General features: G+C 46.3%; 1 protein-coding gene across 1 annotated transcript in view; it reads right to left on the bottom strand.

Annotated features, from left to right (window-relative positions):
• The window catches only part of LOC139534452 (ephrin-B3-like), a 105,086-nt gene that overhangs the window by 16,491 nt on the left and 75,462 nt on the right, over nucleotides 1-13,133 (bottom strand). The window lies entirely within an intron of this gene.

Raw genomic sequence — 13,133 nt, forward strand, 5'->3', positions numbered from 1 at the left:
AGGCCAACGTCGGTATCGGCCCGATGTCTAGTTCAACGCCGATGTGAAAAACCGACGTCAAGCTGACGTGCGTACCTACACAACGTAGGCACGTGACGTAATGACGCCACGGAAAACACAGCGCTACACAGAACAAAATAAGAAAAAGACTAAGTGCCAACTTCCAACAACTAAACAAGTTCCAGTCGAGCACTCATTTGAGAGAGTAAGAACATTTCAGCGAGACAACTCAAAAATCCATTAACGCCAAGATAACGGAATTCATTGCCCTTGACAATCAACCGCTCTCTGTCGTGGATGATGTTGGCTTTCGCAGACTGGTCGAGCACCGGTACACACTACCAAGTAGGCGCTATTTTTCAGATGTTGCCCTACCGGAGTTACACAGTATTGTTGTTGAAACATCCGTGAGCTACTTGCTACGGGCGTCACTGCTATTAGCTTCACGACTGACATTTGGACCAGCGAAGTCAGCCCCATGAGCATGCTGAGTCTGACAGTACAGTGGGTCCACGACGATTTCCTACTGAGGAAAGCCGTACTGCTCAAGAATGTGCTGGTTCTCATACCGCTGCTGCCATTTCAATGGCATTTGAGAACATGTTTGAAACATGAACACACTCCTAGCGCCATTTGAACAACTTGACTGGAGAAATAAGCTCATCAACTGCGTCTGCAGCAGACGTGATACTCTCTATCATGGCATTGAAGTGCCTGCTCAACAAAACTGTCGACACAGATCGTGGGGTTAAAACTTACAAAAATCCTTGAGGCTGTGAACAAGCGATTCGGTGGTATTCTCTCTGAGCCTCTTCACTGTGTCGCCACCAAGGCTCGATGCTAGGTACAAGGCCTGCTACTTCGATGCAGACTAGAAACAGGGTTTACGTGAAATGTTACATACACAGCTGGACAAGATGGGAACGGACACAGTGACAGTGCGCACCGAGGAAGAGAGGCCACGGACAGACAGAGCTGAAACTTCACTGCTTGACATGTATGATGAAATCCTGGTTGAGGATGAAACGACTGAACAAATGAACCACGAAACAGCACAGCAAGTAAGTGAAAGAAATGTTTTGCTGGTAATGGGGACACGTAGATGCCAACAAAATTACTTTTTGGTCAGTGTGGTGTGGTGTGTGGTTTGTGTGTAACCTTTATTTAACTAGGCAAGTCAGTTAAGAACAAATTCTTATTCACAATGAGGGCCAACCCCGGCCAAACCCGGACGACGCTGAGCCAATTGTGCGCAGCCCTATGGGACTCCCAATCACGGCTGGATGTAATACAGCCTGGATTCGAACCAGGGACTGTAATGACGCCTCTTGCACTGAGATGCAGTGCCCTAGACCGCTGCGTCCATGTGTGTGTGTGTGTGTTAACTATTTAACTGTACTAGAATGTTTAAAAGGCTGTTTATACTACTCTCCATGTAGTCTAAAGGCTGAGGCTCATTGACTGAGAGGAGAGAAGGATGAGCTTCTACATCTGCATTGCTTGCTGTTTGGGGTTTTAGGCTGGGTTTCTGTACAGCACTTTGTGACATCTGCTAATGTAAAAAGGGCTTTATAAATACATTTGACTGAAATTTGATGGATGAGGAGAACGGATGAGTGCAATTTCTGAGAAATAGAGAAAACACTCTACCTCTCTCCTCCCTCTTTCAGTTCACGCCTCAAGACCTTTGCTTTCCCTCAAAAATACATCCCGCCCTCTTATTTTTCTCTCCCTTTGACTTGAGGCTACAGATTAAGGTGTTGGCGAGGAGAGAGGGAGCGGGGGAGAAAGAGAGAGAGGTGTGAAAGAAGAGCGCCTTAGTCATCTCACCTCTCCATCAGCCTGCCAGCCTGTTAGTGTTGGAAAGTGTGAAAGGAGGCGAGAGGAGAGACGGATCTGCAGAGGACAAGGACATTAATATGGAGGAATGGATGGAAAAACCAAGAGGAGAAAGGAGAGATGCTTGAGAGGAAGAAGAGAGAAGATGGAGGGAGGCAAAAAGGACAGTGGTGGAGGTTAGAAAATAGGACTGAAAGGCTGGCAAAGGACAGAGTGAAAGAGAAGAAGAGAGAAGAACAGGGAGGCGAGAGAACACGAAAAGGAGGGAGGATAGAGACTGATCGTTTATGACAAGCTGTTGTTGACATGACTGAGACAGTAGACTATGAGAAGTGATGGAAAGAGCGAGAGAGAGAGAGAGAGGGGGGGGGAGAGAGAGAGAGAGAGAGAGAGAGAGAGAGAGAGAGAGAGAGAGAGAGAGAGAGAGAGAGAGAGAGAGAGAGAGAGAGAGAGAGAGAGAGAGAGAGAGAGAGAGAACGAGACTACTTTAAGCTGTTGCCACTTATGGAAAAAAAAGGTGGTAATGGAGAGAAAAGATAAAAGAAAAGAGAGGGATAATGCAAGTAGTTGTTAGTCTTAACAACATAACTTTGGAACAGAGAGAAGGAGCAAGAAGAAAATAAGGAATGTGACGATGGGGTTGTGGGGGGGGAGTAGAGGAGTGGATAGAGAGTAACTTGGGATGAGCCGAGAGAGGAAAGACCGAGAACAGCGACAGGGGAGGGAGAGGGAAGGGAAGGAGGGAGGGATGCGTAATTGAGACGATGATCAGCAGTGATAGGGGGGTGTAGAACAGTCGAGGACGACGGGGGGAGCAGGAGCGTCGCCTCGCCACCCTCTTCCTCGCACCAAACAAAGAAGGGAGCGAAAGACGGGGAAACGTAATTAATGAAATAACACCGCAGTCATCCTCAATCAGCCAACACAGTCTGCACCAGAGTAGGGCTTCAGACAAGTGTGTAGTGTGAGTGGGTGTGTGTGCACACTAACTGTCTGTGTGTGTGCAACCTGTCTCCCTGTGTGTATACAGTCCTTCTCCAACTAGACCAGACCAGCTACTGAAGTCAGTCTCCAGAGAGAACAGTAAAATACTGGCCTGGGTTGACCAGATACAGGCTGGGTCTCAAATGTGACCCTATTCCCTACATAGCGAATACACAGTCTGCACATGGAGCTGTAACCCACTAGGAGACTTGAAGGAGAAGCACGTTGTCAGATGGCAGATAGATTAAAGTAAAAGGGGATGAGAGAGACGAGGCGCGGAGCGAAAGAGCAGATTAAACGACACAACAACAAAAAAAGAAAACAAACAAACAAACCGAGGGAACAAAGACGAGGGATCGGAGCGAGAGCGAGCGTCTTGCCTGTATAGAAGTGTGTGTGTGTCTCTCGTCTCTCCCACGCTAGCCGCTGGTGTGTGTGATACCGTATCTGTGACGCACTCTTGTTGTCTAGAGTTATGAACATGATATCACACACACACACACACACACACACACACACACACACACACACACACACACACACACACACACACACACACACACACACACACACACACACACACACACACACACACACACACACACACACACACACAAAATAATGGAAATGTGAGTGGGTGTTTGGCCCCTGGGATACACATTGCTAACGTACGTTAACGCTGGAGCGATGGTGTGTGTGTGTGTGTGTGTGTGTGAATGTCGTGTTAGCTTCCGTCTGTACAAATAAACATGAAACGTTTGGCATCACAAACACCGGAGTTCTGCTCATAACTCCAGTCGGTTGGTCCACATTTCCAGAATACGACGTAACAAAGCCTGCCGCACACGCGCTGATGATGACAAAAGCTGTGTGTGTGTGTGTGTGTGTGTGTGTGCACCGTGTCTATGCTGACATGTTGTCCTGAGAATAATTCAATCCACATAACGACTGTACTATTAGTGAGTGCTGGACCTTTCTTTCTGAGACAGGAACTAAGTTGGTCAGTCAAAAGACCGGGGGGAGGGAATTTACCGTCGCATTCCTGTGCTAACTCTGAAGTCCTCCTTCTCCAGAGAGATATGGTATATCTACATGTCATCCAGATGATGAAGCTTTAACTGTACGTTCCCTTCCCTGGACACACACACACCCTCGAGAGAGAGTTATGTTAGGGACTCACAGCGTCTCTCCCGGGCCAACTCCCTAAAATCTTGGATCATACTTCATATTTCCTGTAACTGTAGAACCCTTCATAACTCACATGGAACACGTTTAGAACCTTTGTATGACACATTAACGAAGCCATCACAGCCCATTTACCTTTCCCCGACAGCTGAACACATTACGCTGTGTACTCAAACCAAAAATAGCTATTATACACTGCATGTATTTCAGCCCTGAAAAAGTATTATTTTGAGCCTAAGCCAAGACCTTACTGCGTCACTCTTTCGTTGTATGCATTCCACCAGGCTTGGAAATTGAGAAATACACACTGACTACTAGTGCCAACATGGCCTGAGGTTTTCCTAAGCTGTTTTCAATGGAGAAGATTGAGAAAATGGGTTTTTCCATCATAAAAACCAAGGGAGATTGTTTACTGGGTTGAAGTAACAAAGTGTGTGTGTGTGTGTGTGTGTGTGTGTGTGTGTGTGTGTGTGTGTGTGTGTGTGTGTGTGTGTGTGTGTGTGTGTTTGAGTCGGAGGTAACTAAATGGATACCGACCAGTCTGCTGTTAGTACATCTAAGGACAAGACCTGTGTATGTTGCAGAAATGTTATTTTACACGAAATGTATACGTGTGAATGTGTAAACCTTACTGGGCGTTTAAACATGACATAGTGTGTGAGTTGGAATGGGTCTCAGTCAGTGTACAAAATCATGGCCACATGCTAGAGCCTAATGTTGGACACACACACACACACACACACACACACACACACACACACACACACACACACACACACACACACACACACACACACACACACACACACACACACACACACACACACACACACACACACACACACACTAGGGCCGCCACCAGTATCGCCTTACTCGTTAGTATCGTAGGAAGAAAACAAAACAGCACTAATGTTGGAAACAAACATCATCGTGTTGTTATCCAGAGTCATGTTTTATTTATGTTCCAAGATACAGCTCACAATATTTTACATACAGCGGGTTTTTAAAGGAGGAAAGAGATTGGTCTGCTATGTGTTTCCATTTGTGCCATGGAGAAAATACTGAGATACTGGTATCGTCATAGCCCTAACACACACACACACACACACACACACACACACACACACACACACACACACACACACACACACACACACACACACACACACACACACACACACACACACACACACACACACACACACACACACACACTCTACTATTACTCGACACACACACACCCACCACCGTGCTGGTGTGTCAGGGGGAATGATCTCAGTATCTCTGCTTGCCTTGCGTGTGGTTGACCACCCCTGTGCTCGATGACATTTTAATTCTCAGCAGTTATTCACTTTCCATCTATCGGACTCGCTTACCATCACCCCTCCTCCCCCCTAACCTCTCCCCCTGTGTCTCCCCCCTCTCTCTGTGCTAGGGGGTGGGAAGCGTGGAAACACACACACACACTTAGTAGAGGCCCCAGCTCTACTGAGGAGGACTGATGTCAGGCATGCACCTGATCTTTGCCATGTACGTACACACACACACACACACGCACACACGCACACCTTCAAACTGCATCGTAGCCACGCCTACCTCCATTCTTCTAAAGCACTGTCTGATTGGAAGTGGCAGATGTTCTGTGAGTCTACAGCAGTGATGCGTCTATCATGCATTATATTGGCTGTCAGTGGAGAGAGATAGAGGGGAAATTGCTATTGTAATGCGAATCCTAATTATATTGTAACCCTGCATCCAAACAGACTGCTTTTATACACAGAATACAGAGTTGAGCATGCCAGTTCTTTATTTTGTTTGACAGTGGAGTGTCAATTGGAAAGGTTCTGCGGATAATGTGTTGGATGTTATGCAATGCCTGGCTGAATGAGCCAGGTGTGTGTGTGTGTGTTTGTGTGTGTGTGTCTTTGTGTGTGTGTGTGTGTGTGTGTGTGTGTGTGTGTGTGTGTGTGTGTGTGTGATATGTAATCCTGGTTGCTGCGTCGGTTATTCAACTTTAACCTCTATAACAGTAATACTGTTCGACATCACAGTCAGACATCACAGTCAGACACCCCAGTCAGACACCCCAGTCAGACAGAGATGGCGAGAGAGAGAGAGAGAGAGTTGAAGAGATAGAGAGCGAGAGAGAGAGACCAAAAGAAAGAGACAAACAGACAGAAAAAAAGAGGCAAAAAGACAGGCAGAGAAAGAAATAAAGAAAGCAACAAGTAGACAGGGAGAGGGGGAGAGGGGGAGAGGGGACAAAAAAGGACTATGAGCCAACATGAGCAATAAGAGTTGAGAGGATTGAGGAGAGACAACACTTACGTAACATTGAGGCAAAATGACGGTAAAGCAGCGGCGGAGATACAGGACGGCTGAGAGAGACACCGGCTACTGTCTGAACTGGGTCAGAGTCCTCGTCTGAGGGCATCAAGTGCATTTGAGAGGGGTTGTGTGTGTGTGTGTGTGTGTGTGTGTGTGTGTCGCAGAGCGTCGGCGTGTGTTCTTGTGTGTGTCTTGGTGTGTGTACAAGTATATGTGAGTGAGTGTGTGTGTGTGTGTGTGTGTGTGTGTGTGTGTGTGTGTGTGTGTGTGTGTGTGTGTGTGTGTGTGTGCGCACGAGTGTGAGTCCAAGTATATGTCCATAAGACTCTCAACAGTGCTAATGAGCCAGTGCATGTGACTAAAATATCTTGGCGATGAATAAAATCATTGAAAGTCAATGTGTGTGTATTTCTATGCTCGAGATACATCGCCCTGACAGTGGGTTTGAATAGACAGGCCCCTTCAATGTCCTTCAATCCCCATAACACCTCAATAGCTTTGAGGGAAGCATAGAAATGGATTGAATAGAAGAGAAGCGGCCCATGGTCTTATCAGCTCGGTATTGAACACATACATTCTTGGCAGGAAGTGTGTAATGTCGTGATGAGGAACAGCTTGGGGTAGCACTTCAATGTACCCTTTAGAGTCTAGCTGCCATAGAATGACGCTCAATAGCGGATATGGGGTTTTCATATTGAAAAGCTAATGCGGGATGGTTGAGTACAGCTGATGTGTATTGGGCTGTGTGTGTACGGTGCTTGTATGGTGTGTGTGTGTTCTCGTGCGCCTGTGTGAAACATATCTCTGAGTATCTCAAAGTCTGGAAGAACGTGTCTGCCTGCAAGTGTGTCTGGGAGTGTGTGTGTCCGTTATAGAATGGAGGCCTGCAGAAATGGGTCAATGCCGGCCTCTCTCCTCCCCCTGTCTCTCTCCGTCTTTCTTTCCTCTGCTCTTTGCTCATGCAGCCGTAAAGCTGTGTTTTTTTAAAGCCTCTCTGTATTCCCATGTCTCTCCCAGATATAGACTAAAACACCTCTCCCTGTCCACTCCCCCGGCAGCACAGCAAGGATATGGGTTTAACGAGCCGACCATCTCGCGAGCTCTCGCACCGCTGTCACCACAATTCTCTCCCTCTCTCTCTCTCCATCTCTCTCCAGTTCTCTCTCGCTCTCTCTATCTGTCTCTCCATATCTCCCTCTCTCTCTCCCCATCTCTCTCCAGTTCTCTCTCGCTCTCTCCATCTGTCTCTCCATATCTCCCTCTCTCTCTCTCCATCTCCCTCTCCCTCTCTATCCATCTCTCTCTCGCTCCCTCTATCTGTCTTTCCATATCTCCCTCTCTCTCTCGCTCTCTCTCCATCTCCCTCTCTCTCCATTTCTCTCTCGCTCTCTCTATCTGTCTCTCCATATCTCCCTCTCTCTCTCTCTCCATCTCCCTCTCTATCCATCTCTCTCTCGCTCCCTCTGTCTTTCCACATCTCCCTCTATCTCTCTCGCTCTACTCATCTCTCTCTCTCCCCCCATCTCTCTCCACATGTGTCTCTGTCCCCGTCTCGGTCTCGACTTAGCCTTGCCATGATGGTCTGGGCTCAGAGGGTCAGTGTGTGTGTGTGTGTGTGTGTGCGTATAGAAGTCCATGTCCGACTGGACACACACAAACAGGCAGTGATGTTGGGGGCCTCTCCAGTGATGACACATGGACAGACAGACAGACAGTTGATGTAACAGGGGGTACTGGTAACAGGATATATACATGGTATAGTGGTTACGTGAAGGAGCTGGGGGTCTCTCTGTCTCTCTCTCTCTCTCTCTCTCTCTCCACTGAGTCGTGTCTCAACTAGGGTTGCACATTTTGGGGAATATTCAGAGGTAGAAACTTTCCGTGGGAATTAACGGGAATATATGAGAATTAACGGGAATATATGTGAATTAACGGAAATATATGCAAATTCATATTAATACCATTTAAATGTAGATGTTTTTTTGCATTGGATATATTTACCATATCATATGGAGACAGAAACATATGCCTTTTACCTTATCATAAGTAGACATAGTTGTAAATTATTAAATCCTACCATTAGAAGTAACGAATTTAACTTTAATTAAATGAGTTGACTCTTCACATGGGATGATTTCACTGAACAACTAAAGAAAGGGAATATTGAATGATCCCCAATGATCCATCGCATCTCCCAAAAACGTTTTCAACATACATCTGTAAAATGATAGTCTAGAAACTAAAGCTTTGGTTGTCTTCCTCTCCGGCTTCCATGTCTTCTCCCTGGACCTTCTCATTGTCCACCTCTTGAACATCAGACTCTGAGGCCTCATCTTCACTGTCACTTTCCAACCTTGTTGAGGATGGCTCGTTGTCAGGCTCAAAAAGCCTCAAATTTGCCCGGAAGGCCACCAATTTTTCAACCCTTGTATTGGTCAGCCTGTTACGTGCTTTGGTGTGTGTGTTCCCAAACAAGGACCAGTTGCGCTCTGAGGCGGCTGATGTTGGTGGGATTTGGAGGAGGATGGAGGCAATAGGGGAAAGAGCCTCAGATCCACAAAGTCCCTTCCACCAGGTGGCTGATGAGATATGTTGGCACGACTGCCATATTGCATCTCCATCCCAAAGCCCTTGCTTGGAAGTGTACTTCGCCAGACTGCCAAGAACCTTGCCCTCATCCAGGCCAAGGTGGCGAGACACAGTAGGGATGACACCATTGGCCTTGTTGATCTCTGCACCAGACAGGATGCTCTTGCCAGCGTACTTGGGGTCCAACATGTACGCTGCGGTGTGTATGGTCTTCAGGCAGAAGTCTTCACACTTTTTGATGTATTTCAGAACTACAGTTTCCTCTGCTTGGAGCAACAGTGAAGTGGGCAGGGCAGTACGGATTTCTTCTCTTACATCTGCAAGCAGATTCTGAACATCAGACAGGATGGCATTGTCTCCCTCAATCCGTGCAATGGCTACTGCTATAGGTTTCAGGAGTTACAGGCTGCTTACCACTCTCTCCCAAAATACATCATCCAGTAAGATCCTCTTGATAGGGCTGTCCATATCGGCAGACTGTGATATGGCCATTTCTTGGAGAGACTCCTTCCCCTCCAGGAGACTGTCAAACATGATGACAACACCACCCCAATGGGTGTTGCTGGGCAGCTTCAATGTGGTGCTCTTATTCTTCTCACTTTGCTTGGTGAGATAGATTGCTGCTATAACTTGATGACCCTTCACATACCTAACCATTTCCCTGGCTCTCTTGTAGAGTGTATCCATTGTTTTCAGTGCCATGATGTCCTTGAGGAGCAGATTCATGCATGCAATGCATGAGCAGCACAGTCAATGGGTGTGATGTGAGGGTAGGACTCCTCCACTTTAGACCAAGCAGCCTTCATGTTCACAGCATTGTCTGTCACCAGTGCAAACACCTTCTGTGGTCCAAGGTCATTGATGACTGCCTTCAGCTCATCTGCAATGTAGAGACCAGTGTGTCTGTTGTTTACATTACATTTACATTTAAGTCATTTAGCAGACGCTCTTATCCAGAGCGACTTACAAATTGGAAAGTTCATACACATTCATCCTGGTCCCCCCGTGGGGAATGAACCCACAACCCTGGCGTTGCAAGCGCCATGCTCTACCAACTGAGCCACACGGGGGGCTTGTGTCTGTGCTCTTGTAGAATACTGGTTGAGGGGTGGAGATGATGTAGTTAATTATTCCTTGCCCACAAACGTTCGACAACCAATCAGAGATGATTGCAATACAGTCTGCTTTCTCTATGATTTGCTTGACCTTCACTTGAACTCTGTTGAACTCTGCATCCAGCAAATGAGTAGATAAAGCATGTCTGGTTGGAGGGGTGTATGCTGGGCGAAGAACATTCAGAAATCTCCTCCAATACACGTTGCCTGTGAGCATCAGACGTGAACCAGTTGCATACAGCTCGAGCAAGACAGTCATCAGCATTTCTCTGACTACGGTCCTCCATTGAGTCAAAAACACTTCTGATTCCAGGAGGACTATGAGCTGTTGCTATTGATAAGGTGTTTGATTAATAATTTTCACCTCGAATAGAAGTAGAGGGACTTTTGTCAGAGGTTGCTTGTTGTGAGCGCTGAGGGAACTTTAGGCACTTGGCCAGATGATTCTGCATCTTTGTTGCATTCTTCACATGTGATTTGGAACAGTATTTGCAAATGTACACAGCTTTTCCTTCTACATTAGCTGCAGTGAAATGTCTCCACACATCAGATAGTGCCCGTGGCATTTTCCTGTAAAGATTAGAAAACAATAAGTTTAAAAAAACAAATACAATTCCATGTACAGATAAATAAGTTAAGCAGTTAGATTAAACAACTCCTTCGTAAGATAAATGTTTTAAATGAAACGCGTATGGAAACAGGTGAATTAACACTCCACAGTTAGCAGGCTCAAGCAAGCTAAAACCCACATGGTAACAAAAACGAACTAGCAAAATTGTTAACAAGTTAGAAAGGATTTAAACACACTTTGCTGTAGGCGACTATTTACTAGTTAACAAAAAATTATGTTATATAAAATATATTCACCCCACCCAGTATTGTAATCAAAACTTACCAGAAAGCATATAGTCCTTGGCTCAGACAGTGTAGTAGTGTGGGCTCAATAGCATCTCATTAGTGTGCAAGATCTTGAGAATCAGCTGTACATGTGATGGAAGAATGCACTGTGCATGCATAGGGTTGCAGTTCCATTGAATTGGGGATAGTTTAACCAAAATATGCCACAAGACCTAGAATTGCCTTTTGTGTATCCCACAAAAAAAAGGTTCACTGTTATAAACTAACCTTTTTCATGAATTTAAGCAAAATTCCCAAAGTTTTCGGGCTTTACTTCCCACGGAAAATTCGCAGAAAAATTCCGGAAATTTTCCGACCCTTTGCAACCCTAGTCTTAACTCTCCCATTAGCACTGAGTTTATCATGTGGATGTTTTTAGGCCCAGGGTCTCCGCCCCTACCCTGCAGGCTACCTGTGTGTGCGTTAGTTACTAACGCACACACACACTTTAATAGAGGCATACACACACACACAAAGACAACTCTAAAAAAGCCATTCACACATGGACACATTCAAGTAGCTTAAAGAGGAAAATAACAATTTAGGATTCTGCTCAATACTTGGATTTCACTGTAAAATCAACTTCTTTTTTATCTCTGTCTCCCTCCATTTCTCTCCCTCCCGCTTTCTCTCTCTCTCTCTCTCTGTCTTTCATTCTCTTTGGCTATGTCCTAAATGGCACCCTATTCCCTATATAGCGCACTATGTGCCCTGGTCAAAAGTAGTGCACTATAAAGGGAGGAGGGTACCATTTGGGATGCAGCCTTTGTATCCCCAGTTCCAGTTTTCTTTGGACCTATCTGTCCTCCTCTAAGGCAGAACCACATTGTCTGTCAGTGTCTGATTACAATGCGTGCAGCAACCACATTCTGCCACAAATAAACTCAAAAGCTGTCTGTCTCTGTGTGTGTGTGTGTGTGTGTGTGTGTGTGTGTGTGTGTGTGTGTGTGTGTGTGTGTGTGTGTGTGTGTGCGTGTGCGTGCGCGTGTGTGTGCGTGTGTGTGTTCAAACCAGAGGAAATAACACTATGTTGTGCTCAGCTGGACAGCTCAGTGGGACGTCACCGTCGAATCAGAAACAGCCACATCAAACATCAAAACAGTCCGACACGACGTCAGAGCAACGTTAAAAGAACATAACGACCACGCTAGGGTTGGAACGGTGAAGGAATGCTGTACGACAACTGTCTGTCGGTTGATCCTCTGTGAAGCTGTTTTAACTTGTACTTTCATGGTGAGATGAGAGGGAGGCAGGGTTGATGGGAGGAACGAGGGAGGTGGAGAAGTTGTTGGAGGGGATGACGAAAGTCTGAAAGGGAAAAGGGAAGGCGGGATGGAGGGAAGGAGGGATGGAGGGAAGGAGGGATGCAAAAGAGGGAAGTGGGTCAACAGTCTGATGGGAAGAACGAGAGAGAGAGAGAGAGAGAGAGAGAGAGAGAGAGAGAGAGAGAGAGAGAGAGAGAGAGAGAGAGAGAGAAAGAGAGAGAGAGAGAGAGAGCAGAGACGGAGCAGAAACAAGACTAGAACCATAGGAGGGATGGGATCTGTTAGAGGAACTCTTAAAAGGCGTCACATTAATGCCAAATGTCAGACACACAACTTTACTGTGGAGGAGCTTAACACTGCTAAAGCTGCACACACACACACACACACACACACACACACACACACACACACACACACACACACACACACACACACACACACACACACACACACACACACACACACACACACACACACACACACACACACCACTAACTTAAACCATTTTCCCCTGTGAAACTGAGTTGAGGGAAACAGAGAGAGAAGGAGAGAGAGAGAGAGAACGAGAGGGAGAAAGAGAGAGGGCGTCCAACTTGCTCTGAACAGAGTAGTACATCTTAAAAGACTGTAATTACACAGAACTGTCACGTTAATTAAGGCTTTTAATGAAGTAAATGAGCGCTCACTAAGAACAAAAAACACCAGCCACGGGGCGTGTCTTAGTCAGAGAGACGGTGTGTGCGTACGTGCTTGTTTTGTGTGTGTGTGTGTGTGCGTGTGCTATGTGTGTGCATGTGAGAGATTGCTTGTGTGAGTCGACATTCTGTGTGTGTGTGTGTGTGTGTGTGTGTGTCTGCACGTGAGCAGTCTAAATAGTTCTTGGAAAACCATCCTCTCGCACGCCCCCCCGCCCCAATTGGGCCCCTTCACC

The sequence above is a fragment of the Salvelinus alpinus genome, chromosome 11 (genome assembly GCF_045679555.1).
Source record: "Salvelinus alpinus chromosome 11, SLU_Salpinus.1, whole genome shotgun sequence".
NCBI classification, from domain to species: Eukaryota; Metazoa; Chordata; class Actinopteri; order Salmoniformes; family Salmonidae; genus Salvelinus; species Salvelinus alpinus.